Source organism: Mustela nivalis (assembly GCF_964662115.1).
Source record: "Mustela nivalis genome assembly, chromosome: 8".
NCBI lineage: Eukaryota > Metazoa > Chordata > Mammalia > Carnivora > Mustelidae > Mustela > Mustela nivalis.
The window spans coordinates 75,250,045-75,268,976 of NC_139027.1; the positions used below are offsets into that span (position 1 = coordinate 75,250,045).

Here is an 18,932-nt window from a genome sequence, read left to right on the forward strand (position 1 = left end):
CCAAATTGGACGCAGTCCAGGTGCCCATCAACAGGTGAACTGATAAACACAAAGAAACCAAACTACTGATACAGGCAACATTGGTGGACATCAAAAACATTTAGGCTGAACGAGAGGTCAGAAACAGGAGTGAATGCCATATGACTCCACTTATCACAATCTCCAAGCAGGTGAAACTTAACATGATGACAAAAGTCAGAACAGTGGTCTCTTGGAGGCCAGGGACAGGTGCCCTGGTTGGCAGGAGGGAGCCTCGGAAAGAGGATCCATGGAAGCTTCTCGAATGTTAGATTTGCACTATAATTTCATAGGATGTAGGTTACGTTTGTCAAAACGCATAAACCCGCAACAGGTAAGATCTGGGCACTTATTATTCTACTTCAATTAAAAAAAAAAAATCAGATCATCTGGACTGCCTGTTAAAATGCAGCCTGGGCACTCAGACAGACTGAGTCAGGGAGGCCTCTGGAGTGGAGCCCGGGAATCTGCATTCTCCACAGCCTCTAGCTTCAGCGAGAGCCTTCGATTGGAGACCCATGTCCCCCCCACCCCAAGCGCCCCAGCCGCCCGCGATCCCACCCAAGTCTCCCGCTCTCCCCAAACCCCCGGCCCTCTGCCCAGTCGCCCCTGGTAACCAAGAAAGGGCTTGAAAACCCTCAAAGTGCAGCCGCCCGGGGAGGGCCGTCCGCAGTGTCAGCGAGACAAGGGCAAATACAAAATGCGGGGTAATTGGCGGTTTTCTAATTCTCGGCCCTTTGTGCGGCCGCGCGGAGCCGGGGCCGGGCTCCCAAGCCCGGGCCTTTCAGCCTCCGGGGGCCGGGCCTCCGCGCTGCCCGCGCTCCGCAGCGCATAATTAATCGGGTTTCACAGGGCCCCGGACAAAGGCGCCCATTCACCCCGCCGCTCCTCCCCCCCCGGGGATATTGTTATTTCTAAAAACTGCAGCCAGCTGGGCCGCAGAGAAACGTCAGCTCTGTGGGAGAGTGAGCGCCCAGGCCTCGAGGAGAGAGGGAGCTCTGTCTCTGCGCCCCGAGCGAGCGGGATTAGAGCCGGCCAGCGAGCCTGGGGTGGGCAGGGGGCCCGGGGTCTTTTCTGAAGTCTGCACAAGTCCTCAGAAAGCCTCTGAGATTTCCATGGGGCCCTGGAGAAGGGCGCCATGGAAATGGTAATGGGTGCATTGAGACCTGTTCTTAGGGAAGGAGAAGGGGGTGCGTTCTGGCGCCCCCTGAGCGTGGCACATCTCCCGAGTGGGAGGGGCCGGTGGCTGGCTGGCTGGCCCGCGGGCGGGGCGGGGGGGCTTGGGGGGGTGGGCAGGGTGCCCCCACCTGTACTAGGCCATCCCAGATAACAGGCAGAATGAGTCCATGAAATAAAGGCCCGCATCTTCCTCTGCAGAGCCTGAGGTGAAGTCAGGGAGCTCGGATGTGAAGACCCCCTGGTCACCTGGCTTCCCTTCCAGGCACCACCGGGGAGCTCACTCCAAACAATACCTAGGCCGAAGCAGCCTTTCAAAGTCTGGGCCGGGGCTACTTTTCCTAAGTCTCCGAGCACCTCGGAAGCCCACCCATGCCGGATTCCCTCTCAGCATGCCGCGGGGAGCCAGTGCAATCGCCCCACTTCCCATTTCACAGAGAAGGAAACAGGCCCAAGGAGGTAAACCGGCTCGTCCGCGATGACAGAGCAGGGCTGGAACTGGGTGTGCTGGCTGTGTGCAAAAGCAGAACAGAAGGGAGAGGCAGCTGGAAAGGGAGGATTTACCTCCTCCCCAGAGCGGTTCTTGACTGTGCAGGCCCCGTCTGTTCTCTCCTTTCTCTGGCCTCTCCTTGCATGAGACTGATCTGCCTCATTGAATGCCTCCAGCATGCTCTGTTTCATGGGTTCACTGAGGTTTCTCCAACCCACTCCATCCCAGGCACGCTTGAGTGCTGGTCCAGAGATCACATTGGTTTTGTGTCTAGGCCCAGGGTCGGTAGAGCTCCAGCCAAGGCTCACTGGACGTGAGTAGCTTCTCATGACTCCAGGGGTGAGCCCTTTGTTCCCCCTCAAAGCTCAGCGCCCTCCCCAGGCCTCTCAGAGGGCCTGGTCCCCAGCTCAGCAGTGCTGGGCTTCCCCTTTGCCACCAGCCACCATGTGCCAACACGCCCCCGTTCATTCCTCCTCCCGAAGCCGAGAGCAGTCATGAACAACCAGCATGGATTTCCAAAACCTCAGCATCCTGAACACCTCCCAGAACAAGCAGGGCCTTTCCAGAGCCCTGCCCATCCCAGTCCACCTCATGGAGACGTTCTGTCCCTCAGCTGTTCTTTGGAAAATGTTCTCTGAGCCTAAGACTGCCAGTCCTGAGCAGGGCCACAGACCAAGCCATAGGGCCTTGTCCTGCGAAGGAGGGAAAGGAAGCCTCCCTGTATTTGCAGAAGAGCCCGGGCTGGCCTCCAAGGCCTGGAGGGGGTGCCCAACCAAGCTCCCTCCACTTCCGCCGGGCCATGTTGCACACTAGAAAGCCAGTGTCCTCCAGTGTTCACATCTGTGGCTGGGAGAATGTACAGAAAACTCAAAAGCAAAGTGAAGGAGAAGAGAGCAGCTCAGCCAAGACCTGGCCAGGCCTCTCAGGGGACTGACAGGCTGTCTAGTTGCAGGTCAACTCAGGCATGGCCAGTAGACCTTCCCTGGGGGCCCTGTGACTGAGGCAGCCCTGACAGGCCAGACCACCAGCAGGGGCACCAAGCAGAAAAAGAGGCTGTCTGCCATTCAGTAATCCAATGGGGTCTGGGTGTAGAGTGATCCGATGGGGTCTGGAAATAAGGCTCAGCCATAAGGGAACCACTAGCTGTCAAACAATGTCCTTGAAATACACACTGAAGTATTGAAGGACAAAGGAGCAAACATGCCTCTGACGCGTTCTCAGATGAGTCCACAAAATGTAAATAATCAGTGAGAAAAGGCTTACAGAAATTACTTGTAACATTCTTATAATTTCTCTGAAGTTTGAGATTTAAGCGCGCACACACAGCACAGCATCTGTATTTCAAATTCCATACCCAGGGCTTGGCGTCAAGTCCCCTGTGGTTCCCGCTCCCACTCAGGTGCATGACAAGTGGCTTTCACTATCTTCCGTTATAGTGGTTTGTGAACCCAAGTTGGTTTGAAAAGTCCTTAAGGGTAAGGCCTGTGCTCTGTATAATCCAACTGCAGCTAGCACCGGGCTTTGTGAACCGTAAGCATTCAGCCAAACCTGGCGTCTGCCCATTGGCCATGGAAGGTTTCCAGCTCTGAGTACAATGGAAGGAGAAAGAGAGGGGCTGGCCAATGGAAAGAAAAGACAGGAAAGATGGCCGAGTCCAGACAAACTTCCCAGGCCAGCACACTCATGTGATTTTTTTCAAGGTCAGCAGTCAGACCCCCCTAATCAGATTTTTCCATCCTTCTATAAAGCTTGGAAAGTGCCTCACCTCCAGTGGGGCAGCCTGGTAGGGTCCATCCAGAGCACATACATACACGGCCTGAACTTGGCCATGTACAATTCAATGTGTGGTTAGAAGAACCAGGATTGCATCTATTTTGACGGTGCCTTGTTCTCTGAGTATTTCATGTGGGTGACTCTTGTCTCTTGTCTCCAATAAGACCACAGGGGGAAGGGCCGAGCCTCCTTCTCCTTCCCCCAGTGGGTGCCTTCATGGGCTCAGGAGGAGCACGGACCCACATGGGCCCTTCTCAAGTGCCTGTGCCCTGGACTGTGTCTGGTTTGCACTCTCCCACATGCCTAGCATTTAGCACAGTGGAGCGCCCAAATCTGGTGCTCTAGACACCCATGAAACACTCACTAAAAGTCTTGTTGAGCTGAGTCAAGTTGCCTGCTGTGCCAAGGGCATACTGAGCAAACTCTTTGAGAGTTGTGCTTCTGACCTTGGGTGCTCACCATCAAGACAGCAGAGTTCCCCCGGGGGACCCTGTGACTTAGGCTGCCCCTAATGGCTCCCCCTTTCCACCCATCCTCAAAGCCAGTCCCTCAGGCTGCTGACTCTGCGGTGTCCCTGAAAAGGCATTGGCACTGTCTCTGTGGCCTGTGTGACATGGTCTGTGTTAGGACGGAGAGTCTCTGCTGCTGAGTCCTCTTCTCATGGTCCCATCAGTTGGAGTCACTTGGGATAAGAAGCTTTGTTGAACAAATTTCCTGTGGGGGCAGGACCTTCTGTAAGAGAACTCTGGGCCAAAGTCGGAGCCCCCCAACCCCACCCCCTCGCTGCAGCTTCACATACACACATGGACAAGGCTTAGCGTGGGGACAGCAGAGTGTGGCATCCTGAGGGTGCCAGAGATTGAGAGGGAACAGCGGGCTTGATGGGGGCAGGGGGAGTGTGACCAGAATGGTCATCGGGAGCTCTGGTTTTCTTCCTGGTTTCTGGGGTTGGGATACTCGTTACTGGATAGTGGGACTACTAGCAGGAACAGAAAGCCAAGGCCCTGGAACTCTTCCAGGAGTCCAAGCCTGGGGCTGGGAGCCTTGTGCAGTATTGTTCCTGCTGCTGCCATGGAGCCGGTCAGTCCAGGGAGGGGTCAGATGCATTCCTGGCCTCAGGGACCGAAGGACTCAAGCTGCCCAGAGATCTCTACGCACCTTGGGGGGAGCGGGGAGCATCCCCCACTGTGGGGCTGAGCCATCTTGACAAAGCTTCTCTCTCTGTCTCTGCACTTCTCACCATCTCCCTGTACCCCTTTAGAGGAAACCATTCACTGGGCCTTGGGGGCAGGGCTGGCCATGCTCCCAGCACACTCAGTGTTTGCTTCCAATCTAAGAAAGAGCCAGACTCCCGGGCTGGGAATTCATTCTCCCCGCCCCCTCCTTTTCTTTTCTTTTCTTTTTTCTTTTCTTTCCTTTTTCTGTCTCCTTCGCTTTACCCCCAACTACCCCCCCAACCCCAAAAGCTTCCAAAGTGACACCATGTGGGCCCAAATCAAACCCTTGTCTTCAGGCCCTTGCTGGCATCTCTCCCAGATCACCCACCTTCCTCCTCCCGCTCTGCAACGCAGCCACCCTCCTCACCCCCACCCCCGCCATTCCTCTTTGTGGACAACTTTCTAAATGCAGCCAAACTTCCCCTTTCAGTCCATGGGCCCCGCAAAACAGCTGCAAAAAGTCAGCAGCTCTGCAAAAGTTCTCTTGCAAATCGAGGCTGAGAGCAACACCCTTTGGCTCTAGCCATTGCTTCCCCCACCCAGGCTCTGGAAGGCTAGCCTCCTCCCCCAGTAAACAGTGGGGAGACCCACTGGTACTCGCTCTCAGGGACACAATCTCCCCGAAGGTCTAATCTAGAGAGAACTTGCTGAGGGGCCCTGCGGAGTGTAGTCAGTGGGAGGAGACAGCCCAATCCTTGCCTGCAGACCTGACCTGGCAGAGCCCCGTGGGACCCCTGGCCGTCCACTTACACACTGCCCCCACATGTCCACACACAGAGGCTTCAGGTTTCTAGAATGAAAGGATGCATTGGCTGGTTTTCTGGGCCCCTTCCGAGTCTAAAATGCCATAGATCTGTCATCTCTCCTTGGGGTACTCCTGCCCGAGAGAGAAGGGGCTTTGCCCAGGGACACAAGGCTGGCTGAGGGCTGTCTGACTGGGACCCAGATCTCCTAAACTCCATTCCGTGCTCTCTCTCTGATACTCAACCCTCACTAAAACAGTGGCTTTCACTCCTGGTCACTCATCAGAATCATATGGGGAGATTTCACATCATATCAGTCACCAGGCCTTGCTCCAGAACAAGGAGATCAGAATCTCAGGTCGGATCCTGGTTATTCGACTGTTTGGAAAGTTACCCAGGCGATTCTGACCCAGCAGTCAGTTTAGAACCATTGCAGACAAGTCTTCTAGAACTGAAGATGAAGCTCTAAGCCAGAAGCACCTTCCTGCTCCCTTCCAGGTCCCCCGAGGCCTCCCCATGCACTCCAGGGCACACGGCCCCAAGGACCGCAGTCCAGGAACTGGAAACCAACCTCAGTCAGAGGCAGGGGGCCCTGGGGGGCTGCTCCAGCCCTCTGAGGGCTTTGTGTGAATTGAGAAAAGAAAAACAGAGAAGGGAAACTGTAGCAGAGCCGAATGCAGTGAAGGAGAAAGACAAGAGAAAGGGGAAGAGCCCTGAGGTCAGAGAGTCATGTGAATGGCATTTAGGGAACAAAGCCCCTCCACCGTGCCCTCTGTCCCCCCTTCATCAATCATCGGAGGGGGCCTGGTAAAATGTGCTCTTCCTCCGGCACTCAAGGCACAGAGGGTATCACAGCCCATAGAGACCCGGGATGGTAAGTGCACAGCCAGAAATTTGCCCCTTCCGAGTCTGTGAGCCCTGCCAATCCTCTCCACAGGCAGAGCTAGCAAAGAGCCCTCGCTGTACCTGCTCCACTCACCAGAGCCGGTGGCTCCTGTCAGACATTTAGGCAACATCACTTGGCCATTTCTAGACCCGAATAAAGGCCAATCCAACATCCAAGACACTTGGCATCCCATCAAAGGGGTCCAGGTGGCGCCATGTGACCTCCAGCAAGCCACCTCCCTGCCCACGCTGGGCTTCTGTGCCTGATCTGCAGGCACATTCAGGAAGAGGCAGAGGCATATTCAGAAAGAAGGGATATGGCTGGAGGCAGGATGGGGGGGGGCGTTCAACGGCCTGGGCTCCAGGGCCAGAGGCCTGGGCTAGTGTCCTAGGTCCTCTGCCACACACTAGCATCCTACACTCTGGGCCTGCGAGTCCTCAGTTGCACGGTGACAGCTGACAAAAAGGGATAAGGTCACAGAAGTCGAAACCAACATGGCGCTGACACCTGGAATGTGCAAGGACTGCCCTCTGCTAGTCAGAAGCAGATGGCGACCCCAAGAGAAAAGTGGGCCCAGAAGGTGAGCAGGCATTGAATAGAGCGGCAGGAAGAAGCACAAACTGGATACGGAGTCGGGATGCCAGAGAGATTTCTGTCCGGGACGGATGTCAGCAAGGAATGGCGGAAGGGATGGCCATTCCCAGCCCGGGGTCAGTGCCCTGCCATCTCTACTAGGGGACATTTGGCAACGTCTGGAGACCTTTTTGACTGTCACGGGGTGGAGGCTGCTCCTGGCATCCAGCGGGCAGAAGCCAAGCATGCTGCCAGCTATCGTACAAGGCACAGGACAGGCCCCACAGCAAAGAGTTTCTGCCCCTCCCCCTCACATCAATAGCACGGGAGCTGAGAAGCCTGTCCGAGATAGACACGCAAACAGGTTAGGTGAGAGGGTCTGGCTGGGACAGCACGGGAAATGTGCCACCAGCTGCTGCGGCACAGGACCCCCGAACATAAATCAGATAAATGACGGTCATGTCGGTTCCTAAATGTGTGGCTCAGCGTAGAGCGTTCAGTTAGTGTTGGCTTTCCCACGGGGGGTCCAAAGTCCTCGCCGCCTCTGTTTGCTCCAGCAGCAGCACAGCCACAGTAGGACCCGGGGAGGGACCGAGGACCGTGGTCACTGGAGAGGGGGCAAGGAAGGGAACGGGAAAAGGCAGTGGGAGGGCCTCGGGTAGGGAGGGAAGAGGAAGAGAAAGGAGACACTGCCAGTTTCAGTGTTTCACAACATCACAGAAATACCCAGAAAGCCAGAGGGGGCTTCAGGGAGAACTTCAAATTGAGCAAGGGCTGCAGTTCTCTTCTCAAATTCATGGAAAAATCCCTATTCGCACCCTCTGGTTCAGGAAGACCAGACCTCCCTCACCTCCACGGCGGCCTAGAAACCACTTTCCCCCCTGCCCCCCGCCGCCGCCAAGCTTGTGCCATTTTCAGACTTTTGTGTCCTCCTCCCTGGTGCTTCTCCCACCCACCCCAACCAGCTCTCCCTGTGTTGCTTTCCAGGAACTCCGGTCCCACTCTGGTCCCACTCAAGCCCGAAGCAACGAACGAGACACATACAAAATAATCATAATAACTCCTAACAATCCCATCTGTTAGAAATCAGTGTCTGGATAGAAGTCATCTCCCTTGCGTCCCAGGTCAAGAGATCCCTGAGGGTTCTTCTAGTTGAACCCCGCATCTGAGCTTCCAGGCAGCCCAAGTAAAATGAGAATGGGGGTCAGTTTCCCAAGTCCCCTTGCCCAGAGGTCAGAAGCCCACTGATTGCTCTGAGGATACAGAGCTTTGCCAGGAACGAGAACCTAAAATATATTTCCCTCTAGGTCTTACAGAGAGCACGGACTGGGGCAGCAGGAACTAGCAACAGCAGCATCCCAAAATAAACGCAGCAGCCTGCCTCCTCCAGCCATTTTTCCACAAAGCCCCATCATAAGGGAGGGACATAATAAAGATTTTGTGGCAGCTAAATCATGTGGTCCAAGAGCAACTCAGCTTCATGAGAGCCCGACTCGATTCAGGGATAAGTCTCATCTGGAAGAATGGATGGAATGCATGGCCTTTAAATAACCCCCATGAACTTTATTTCTCTCAACTGAGCTTTTGATAAAACTCGTGCAGCGGGAGGCAGCTGCTGGTTGTAACCGCTGACAAGGGTCTGGCAGGCAGACTCTGGCGCTGGGCGAGGATGGGGCGGTCGGGTCCTGGCACCTGCAGAAGAATCATTCACAGATTCAGCCACTCGAAGACTCCCCCAGAGGCCCGGAACACGCACAGCTTTCCCATTTTGCTCTGGCCCAATGTGGAACTGGACTGAGAGGCTGGTGGAAAGAGGGGCAGGATTCGGAGCCCGCAGGGATGCGCACCAGCCCTGAGCCCTGCCTTGCTGGGAGTTATGATTAAGGACAAGGATAGCTTTGCATGATCGTGGGTCTAGGCACGAAGTCATACCCTAGTTCATCGTCACAGCTGAGCTCCTGGGGAGATACCATGACTGTGCTCATTTTACAGATGAAAAAACTGAAGCCCAGAGAGCTTCTCGAGGAAGAATGGAAGCTCTGATGCCCACTCAGGTCTGTCCGGTTCCAGAGCTCACGGGTTTTGTAACCACTACACCGTGAGCCCCTGCACACAGGATAAGGGATGAAACCTGTGGGAAAAGTGAAATGGCGATTAATTTGTGGCATGAGAGCACAGGAAACCCATGACTCTCAGAATGTGATTTTGGAGAAAGCCGGAAGCCTATAGCAACGTGCTGAATTTTAGGCTGTAGGGCTTCTCGAAGCCCTCTCAAGTCCATGGGCTGCTGGGTTGTAAACATCAGCTGTACCCAAGTTCCTGTACAAGTCGGGGGCGGGGGAGGCAGAGGTGTTGCAGGGAAGGGCCCAGATCAAACAAAGCCTGCCACAACCATGCTCAAGGCACCACCCCCCCACCGCCGCCCCACAAAGCCACTGGGGATCCCACCCACAAGCCAGTGAGCGAGCAGTGCAGAGCCCAGCAGTGTGGGAGCCCAGGGCCAGACTGCTTGGGGCCCAGGATCCCTGCTGGACACAGCTCTCTGTGTATCCTGTCACATCTGGGGAAGTCAGCAGGTGGGAACATCCAGGAAAAAATAGAACCCGTGAAGCTGTCTTCCCAGCAGGTAGGTCTGTGAGCTCAGGGAGGGAAAGCCCCATCTCCTTCCACTGGACACACTGACCTTCTTTAGAAGGTCTCTTTAGACTGGAGTCAGGAGCGTCTAGACCACAGGAAAGCTTTTCCCATCAGTGAGCAACATGCTGACAAGCAGGGCTTCGGCTCAGCCCCGTGAAATCTGATGACTCAGGAGGACGTGCTGTCTCTCCACAGGCTTGTTTGCTGGGCGCTGGCACTGGGCCCTCTCTGGGCCAGGTGTGAGGCTAGGGAGAGAAGCCAGGCCCAGGCCTTACCCTCAAAGGGTGTACAGTCTAGAAGAGGGCACGGATGTGGAAACACCTCAGTGTGTCTTCATGAGAAAACTGAAAAAAGGAAGGAAGTGAGGTAAGGAGGGATAAGCATACAAAATAGATCAAGAATCTAACCACTTCTCCCCCTGCCCCTGCTCACTGTCACCACCTTTGTCTCTCGTTTAGCCCAGATTATTGCAGCGGAGTCCTCAACACTGCAGGCCTGCTCCTACCACAGGGGGTTGGGACTTGCTGCTCCCGTTGCCCTCGGACAGGTGTCCTTATGATTCAGCATCTTTGCGTCTCTGTCCAAATGTCCCTTCTCAGGGAGGCTTCCCTCTCGTCAAGGCCGCCCAGTTACAGTTCACAAGGTTCCTCTCTCTGCCAGCCCACAAATGCTGTGGTAGGTGCAGTCAGGTGGTTTCTCTCACAAACTCCTCACAGCCTGCTCTCCTGAGGCCTTCAGGACCGGTTTCCCATTGGCCTCGGCTAGAGACAGTTTTCATAGCCCTTAACCTTGCTAATGGTCAGCCAGTGCCCTGGAATCAATCCTGCTTCCTTCAACTTACTTACCTGGAGCTGGTCCGCGTGGGAAATTCCAGCAGAGCCTGGGTGCACCCTGCCCCCTTGACTGAGCTTAGCCCTGACCTACTGTAGCAGGCCTGGGTAACTGGTCACCAAACTCATGTCCTCCTCTTCCTGGGCACCGAGCTGGACTACACTTCCACCTCCTTCGTCATCAAGGGCGGCCAACGGAGTGAGAGCCGAAGCCATGCGTCTCTCCTGTGGGCTGAGGACATGAAGAAACACATGGGCCTCGTCTACCTCTCTTTCCCCTGCTGCCGCAATCACGTGGCCTAGGAGATGGCGGAATCCTGGGGACAGAAGGAGCTGGAGTGCCCAGATCTCCCCTTAGAGGTAGGCTTCTTGCCAGTCAGAGTACCCACCTTGGACTTCATGTGAGTAAAGACTAAACCTTGTGAGCAGCCTGCGTGTTGGAGTTTGGCTCCTCTATGAATTTAGTGTTTAAGGGCCTGTCTCTCTAGGGACTGTGGGCCTGCCCTCACGACAGCGCTCCCTCATCCCCTTTCCCCCACCCCCCCTTTTCCCACCTGAACGTTCTCCTCTCTTCCTGCCCCATCCCAGGCTTCCAGGGATGACAGCTGCTGATGAGTGCACGCTTTCTGCTCTGGAGATCTGCGTGCTGCTATGGAAAGCAGCCTGGCAATGCAGGAAGGCTCTTCCCATGACCTTTCTGGAAGCCTGGATCCAACAGTGTGTGACTTTGGGTGAGACTCCAGCCTTACCGAGATTCAGTTTCCCCATCCTTAAAATGGGAACAGTAGCCTCTGGCCAGGCCACCTCACAGAGGGAAAGGCGGGAAGCCCCAACCTACAGGAGCGGCTACACTGAGCAGGTCTCTTCGTACATTACCTCACGTTTAGTACTGAGGTAGGGAAACTGAGGCACACAGAGGTTTCAAAGTAACCTGCTTAAGTTCACCCAATTAGGTAAATAGTTGCCTCCCCTCCTGACTTGATCCTTCCCATCTTCTCTCCCTTGTGAGTGGCACCACCACCCACCCAGGAGCTCAAATCTGAGAACTCAGGTTATGGCTGATTCCTTGCTTGCCCACATCTCCCAAAGCCCAGTTACTTTACCCCTCGCCTCCCCAGACAGCTGCCCAATCCAGCTCTTCCTTCCATGTCTGTAGCCACCAGTCTGGTCCAAGACCTCTGCACACCTCTCCAGGACTTCTGCGTTAACCCCCTCAGCGGTCTCACCCTCCACAAGCATCTTCTAGAAATGCAAATCTGACCATGCCAAATCCCAGGTTAAGAGAGATCAGTGGCTTCCTACTGCTCCTGTGACAAAACCTTGCTGTGGTCCAGCCAGCAGGAGAGAGCCAGCCTCATCTTGGATGCCATCTGCCCACCCGTCTCCTCTCCATTCCAGGCAGGGCAGAATTCTCCTTGGTCCCTGAACGCTCACCAACTCCCTCCTTGGTGGGAGCAGCCTTTGCATATGCTGTTCCTTCTGTGTGCAATACTTTTCCTTCCCCACTTCACCTAGTGTAGTCTTGATCACCCTTCATGTCTCAGGTCCAGCGTCACTTCTTTGAAAACTTGTCCCTGACCTCCTTGACGAGGTGACATCCCCTTACAGTCCTCAACACCGTTACTAATCTCTCTCTATTTGAGCTGTTATTTGGTGAACATGCGTCTCCTTTCCATGACTTTCTTAAGCTCTGTGAGGACAGGAAGGGCGACCATTTTGCTCACCATTGAAGCCAGTGCCTGCACCATGTCTGACCCATAGCAGAACTTCTGTATTGGCCGAGTGAGGCAATCCATGAAAGTGGAACTTGAAATCCAAGTGCGCCTGGCTCCTCCCTCACCAAAGTTGTGAGGAATTGTATTCGTCTGCTCAGCCCACCATGGCAAGAGACCGCAGATTGGGTGGCTTAATCAACAGGAATGTATTCTATCATAGTTCTAGAGGCTGAAAGGCCCAAGTTAAGGTGCTGGCAGATGTGGCTTCCAGTGAGACCTGTCTCCTTAGCTTGCAAACACACATTCTTGCTGGGCCCTCATGTAGCTTTCTCTGTGTGCACCCAAGGAGAGAGAGGGAGAAATCTGTTGTCCTTTCTTATAAAGGCACCAGGAGGGGCATCCAGGTGGTTCAGTTGTTAGGCATCTGCCTTCGGCTCAAGTCATGATCCCAGGATTCTGGGATCCGACCCCACATCCAGCTCCCTGCTCAGCGGAAAGCCTGCTTCTCCCTCTCCCACTCCGTTTGCTTGTGTTCCCTCTCTTTTGCTGTGTCTCTGTCAAATAAATAAATAAATACTCTTAAAAAAAAAAAAAAAACACACAAAGATACCAGTACTGTTAGAGAAGGCCCACCCTTGTGACCCCATTTAATCTTTACTCCTTCAAGGCCCCATCTCAAATACAGTCCCATGGTTAGTTAAGTCTTCAATTTAGGGGGACACAATTCAGTTCATAACATTCTGCCATCTTGCTCCCCAAATTCACATCGTTCTCCCGTGCAAAATACATTCACTCTGCAATGCCTGGGTGGCTCATTTGTCGGGCGTCTGCCTTCGGCTCAGGTCATGATCCCAGGGCCCGGGGTCAAGTCCAGCATCAGGCTTCCTGCTCAGCGGGGAGTTTGCTTCTCCCTCTGCCTGCTTCCCCCCCTGCTTGTGCTCTCTCTCTCTCTCTCTGACAAATAAAAAATAAATAAAATCTTTAAAAAAATACACCATTCAACAGCCCCAGGGTCGACCCATCCATCACCAAGTCAGAAGTCTCCCTAAACGTCATCTAAATCAGGGTTGGGTGAGGCTGGAGGTATGATTCATCCCAAAGCAGAATTCCTCTCTAGCTTCGAACCTGTGAGACCAGACATGTTCCGTGCTTCTGGATCACAATGGCGGGACAGGCAAAAGACAGACATTCCCACCCAAAAGGGAGAATTGAGAAGAAGGAAGGGTACTAAGCAAGTCCGAAACCACAAGGCAAATTCTATTTGATCTTAAGGCTCCAGGTCAAACATGTTTAGTTTAGTGCTCTGCCCTCTGTGCCCCCTGGGGCAGCAGCATTACCTCTGTGGCCCTCAGCAGTGACCCTGCCCCCTCCACTCCTGTCCCCCTCACTCTGAGGAGGGGCCCCTCACCCTGAAGCCAAGAGATAGTGGCATCCCCTGGACCTATGGTAAGAGTGACAGCTCTTATGATCTCTAAATAGCTTTCATGGTCACTTTTCCTCTTCTGGAAGGACAACCATGTTCGAGATTGGATCCTCTAGTGCCCTGTCCTGTAGATCAGAAATCTGAGCGGCTTCCTTCATTCCATTTCCTCTGGCCCGTTCTGTCCCCACAGGCTGTGCCTTGCTGCCATAGTCCCAATCCTATTCCTGGCTTCAGCAGAGGCAGCTGATTAATTCGTGGGTCATCTTTACAGAATGATCATCCAGCCAAATCTTTGGTGTTTCTCCAGAACACACTTTCTCATGTTTTGCAATATGGATAGGCTGAGGATTTTCCAAATCTTTAAGTTCTGGTTTCCTTTTGCTGAAAATATTCTTTCAATTCCTCCCCCTCGCCCCCCCATCCCCATCTCTCACATTTTTTTATCAGTGGTAAGGAAGGATCAGGCCGCCCTTCTAACACTTTGCTTAGAAAAAAAATGCTCTGGGTGACACAAGATCTGCCTTCCGCAAAACCCTGGAACACAAGTCAGCCAAATCCTTTGCTACTTTATAACAAGGATTGCCTTTCCTTCTGCTTCCAAGAGCACCTTGGGCATTTCCACCTGAGATCTTACCAGAAGCATCTCTACTAGTCATACTCCATCAACATGCTAGTTACCACAATGCTATATTCTCTGCAGTTTTTCCCCTTCCAAAGCCCTCGTCAGAATGGACTTTGATGTCCATATTCCTGCCAAATGTCCCCTCAAGGTGATTAGGATTTTTCAAGCACAGGTCTCAAAACTCTTTCAGCCTTTCCTTATCACCCAGTTCTAACATTGTGTCCACATTTTTAGCTCTTTGTTATAGCAACACCTGTTCTTGCTATTGCACTTTCCACGATTCTCAAAAACAACAACAGCAACAACAAAACAAAACAAAACCAAAAAACAAACCTAATAGGATCTATCTAACTATATCTACCCCTAAAGAAATATATTATAAGGAATCAACTTACAGAGAGACTAGAAAGTCTAGAACCTGCAGAGCTGCTGTCCTTGTTCAAGTCTGAAGGCCCAGCAAGCTGGCGTAGAAGCAGGAAAAGCCAATGCCCCACTTCCAAAACTGTCAGGCAAGAGAATTCTCTCCTCCTCTGGGGAAGGTCAACCTTCGGTTCTATGTAAGTCTTCCACTGACTGGTCCCCCCTCCCCACTATGGAGGACAATCTACTTTACTGGTCTACCAATTTCATTCAAAAATACTTTTATAGAAACACCCAGAATAATGTTTGACCTACCATCTGGGGATCCCATGGCCTCCAGTCAAATGGATACATATAATTAGTCATTCCAAGAATTAGTCATTCCAAGATCACAAGGTGGTACGTGTGATCAAGGTTTCATGAGTGTATAGGACCAGTGCAAAGGACTACCACCAGAGCCAACACTGTGGTTTGCCATTCCCTCATTCCATACCCATTTATTACACACCTACTATAAGCATCTCAGTTATCTATTGCCATGTAACAAACTACCCCAAAACTTGGTGGCTGAAAACTGCAACAGTTTATTTATTTCTCATGATTTTATGGGTCAGAATTTGGTCCAGGCTCTGTGGGATGGTTCTTCTCAGCTGGCCTCAACTGGAAAGTTCAAGAAGACCCTCTATAGAGTCTGGTGCCTCAGCTCCTCCACGAGGCTGCTCTCTCTCCAAGTGCTGTACCATCATCTATCTGTCTACCCACGCTTCTTTATAACTGGATAGCTAGCTTCCCAAGAATGTTCCAAGAGTGGGGCGCCTGGGTGGCTCAGTTGGTTAAGCGATGGCCTTCGGCTCAAGAGAACAAGCCCCAAGAGGAGAAGCAAGCATTGGTCAGATCTATGCTTGCATCACACTTCTAATGTCACATGGGCCAAAGCAAGTCACATGCTCGAGCAAGTCACATGTGGGGTCCCCCAATGTCACAGTCTACCAACACAGGAGAGAACACCAGTCCTGACTCTTGTCCTCAAAGATCTCACCATCCAGCACTGCTTATTGTGACAAGCAAGCCCCGGAGGGAATTCCTGGCATCTCTGAGTAGAGAGAGCCTCATTTTGTACTGGTCAATGCAACAAAACAAAACAAATAAAAAAAAACAAACCCAATAGGATCTATCTAACTATATCTACCCCTAAAGAAATATATTATAAGGAATCAACTTACAGAGAGACTAGCAAGTCTAGAACCTGCAGAGCTGCTGTCCTTGTTCAAGTCTGAAGGCCCAGCAAGCTGGCGTAGAAGCAAGCATCATATGATGCTAAGAGCATTCATAATTTCATCACTTTTCATGCATATTTTTTCCAAATGCATTTTATAGGAAAATATTGCTAATTTTGTATGTTTGTGGGAAGATGTTTTATTACATTCCTTGACATACTAATGTTGTCAAAAAACAGTTTTGGAAATGCTGGCCTGGTGACTCTCAGTAGGGAGGCCCACAGACACAGGTAGGGGGCCCATGGTGGATTGGAGACAGCATGTGCCAGAGGGCGAGAAGGCCCAGGTTTTCTGTGGGACCATCTGTTTCACATCTGTGGCCATGAGTGATGGGAGGAAAGGGTTCAGGGAGCATCATTCCTGTAGCACTCAAATATGGGCTGGAACGCCACCTTTCAGGTGACTCCAGCGTGTCCTACTGGGTCGCCCTGTGCCCTCAGTACACCTGGCACCAGAGGGGGTCACATGTTTCACACACCGAACAACACCCATTCCATTACATGTGACCTCACTTCAGAATGACTGAAACATTAGGTGGCAGTTCTCGAGAGCTCAAAAGTTCCATTGCAGAGGCTGGTCTCCGAAGCAGTGTGTGAGAGAGGCTCCCAGCACCCACCAGAGCGAGTGGGGCCACTGGCTAGCAGACCGAACTTGCTCAGGTTGTCTGCAGCTTCAGGGCTTCTAGAAAATTCCAGTGTATTCAGCTGGAAGGAAGCCCAGGAATCTGCAATCTTAACCTCCACCATGGGTCATGGGGTGCTGGTCCCTCACCCGATTTAGAGTTGCCCTGTGGTTATTTCTGAAAAGTCCCCATGGGGTGGGAACAGGAGAGATCCGCCAACCCCAAGATGGGGCCCTTGCTGGTTTCTATTGCAGGCAGGACACAGGTGGCCGGCAGCCAGAAGTTCAAGTGGCCTCACACACCACATGGACTTTTTATTTTCAGATGTTCGAGATATATATATATTTCTCTTGTGAGTTCAGAGACAACTTGCCTCTACAGGTTTCCTTCTCAGAACAATCCCCAGAGATTAAATCTGTTTTGAGTTGTATTTTGAGAAAAAGAGGAAATTGGATCCTGGCTTTGGGTGGGAGGAGGGGTGAGGGGAGGAGAAGGGAAGTTCAGAAAGAAGGCAAAAGGCACAGATTTCCAGAAAGTTCCTCATGCTTCACCTTCCCTCACCCCTGCCTTTTTTCCTTAAGCACTCTTGTCCTATCTAAGACAAAGCCTGGCTCTGGCTTAGACACACCCTCCTCCTTCCCAACCTCCCTCCAAAGGTGCCCACAGCTCTCAGAACTAGGGCCCGGCAGAGAAAGCCACACAGCGAAAGACAAACACTGCATGGTCTCACTTATAGGTAGAATCTGAAGAAAAACAAACAAAACAAAACCAGAACTCATAGAAATATGGGAGAGATTGTTCTTACCACAAGAAAAAAAAATATGCAGCTATGTAAGGTAATGAATATCAACTAGCCCTATTGTCATAGCCATTCTGCAATCTCTCCAGATTTCAAATCATTGGGTGCACCTTAAACTTAAACACAGCATGAAGCAAATACAATTATATCTCACTCAAACTGGAGAAAAATAAAAATAATAAAAGCGTCGATTCACAGAGAGTTCAAGATTAATTCTAGAATCAAATATCTGGAATGTAGATATTCTGGATTAGCTCAGCCTTATGTTTTAACAATCAGTCTAACTGGGGCTAGCATTGATATCTTCTGAGAAGGCCTCATTTATGAATTCCAAACTGTCCTCATGATAATGTCCTAATTCCTGTGACAATACTCTTATCAAGTTGCTCATGTACCTTCACATCTGCGTTTGTGTTTGTATTGGGTGAGTCCTTCCCACACTTAAATTAAAAAAAAAAAAAAGAAAGAAAGAAAGAAAGAACCAGGGCTTCCAGCTCAGCAGTTCCCAGCTCCGCCTGCAGCCCTCCCCTCGGACCTTCTGCCCAGAACCCAGGCCCTAGGCCCCAGGGCCCCTGGTCTGACCACACACTCCACACTATCGGAGAAGGACATCAGAGGGTAATGTTTAACCTAAGAGCTTAGAGGTGGTTCAGGACGTGTGGGTGGGACCACACTTGGGGGGAGGTGTCCTCCCAAGGGGTCCCAAGGCAGACACAGCCCACCCAGGCACTGACCCACAGCCCATCATGTTTCTACCTGTTTTCTCCCCAGTTCTGACGCTGTTGTCTCTACAGACGTTCCTTTTGCTCCTCAGCACCTCAGTCTTCTGACCTGTAAATGGGCATAATAACAGCAGCTACCTGATGGGTGGCTTTGAGGGTTGAATGAGGTGGTGTCAGCAAGGCACGGAGCACACAGTCCCTGGGGGTAGTTAGCACGCACTCAGTGCTGGCGATCGAGGCTGTCGCTGCCACCACCACCATCATGGCTATCACCCTTGGGGGTGACAGCTCTCCCGAACCTAGCCGTCGGGTAATCGGTTGCATTAGCCAGATGGGAAGAAACAAAAATCTTTGGGAATGCTTTCAGGGCAGTCGTTGGGTGTTTTTTTAGCCACCGGTGGAAGCACAGTTGGGAGAAGTTTTCGCAGAACTGCCTGGGACATCTGGGGCTCAGGATGAGCACCCAGATACAGCAGGGCCGGGGGTGCAGCTGAAATTGGCTGTGTCCCCTCTGCCTTGAGCCAGTGAGCCTGATTCGCGCTCAGCTGGGTGTGTGTGTGGCCTGCGGTGTGTACGCTGGGCGGGGCTGCTGAGTGCAACGTTTTCATGGTGGAAAGTCCTGAAGGGCTGCTGTCTGGCAGAGGTTTCAAGTTAGTTTTGGTTCCTGCTTGTTGTCCACAAAGACCAAGCCTTTTCCTGACAGGTTTGGATCCTTGTGAGGCGGATCTGTGAGCTCTGGGGAGACACTCGCTCAGGGGCCCCTTTCTCCCCACTCACCAGATGCCCAGAGGCCCTGTGGGATGAAGGGGGCTGGAAGGGATGACTAGGCCCACCCCCCCTTGTGGACCCCTGTCCCAGGGAATCAGACTCGGGCTGCTCCTGTGAAAGAACTCTTCATGAGAGGAAAGCTGCCACCCCTCAAAGGCCAAGGGCCATGGGTCACCTAAGCCCACCCAGGGAGGGTACAGAGAAGGACCCCGAAGAGCTTCTAGAGAGGCCTGCCTCGGGGTAACCAGTCTTGGGACATTCTTAACCCCACCAAAGTCGGG

General features: G+C 52.6%; 1 long non-coding RNA gene across 2 annotated transcripts; it reads right to left on the minus strand.

The window, feature by feature from the left end:
• Positions 1-8,418: 8,418 nt before the first annotated feature.
• On the minus strand, positions 8,419-18,109 carry LOC309872584. 2 transcript variants are annotated; one of them, XR_014315980.1, is made up of 5 exons: positions 17,918-18,109; positions 10,359-10,575; positions 9,560-9,857; positions 8,809-9,007; positions 8,419-8,568 (listed from the first exon to the last, which is right to left on the minus strand). It is a non-coding gene; the product is annotated as an uncharacterized lncRNA (long non-coding RNA). The 2 variants fall into 2 exon arrangements; XR_014315981.1 differs by lacking the exon at positions 17,918-18,109 and having other exon boundaries at positions 10,359-10,730.
• Positions 18,110-18,932: the final 823 nt, after the last annotated feature.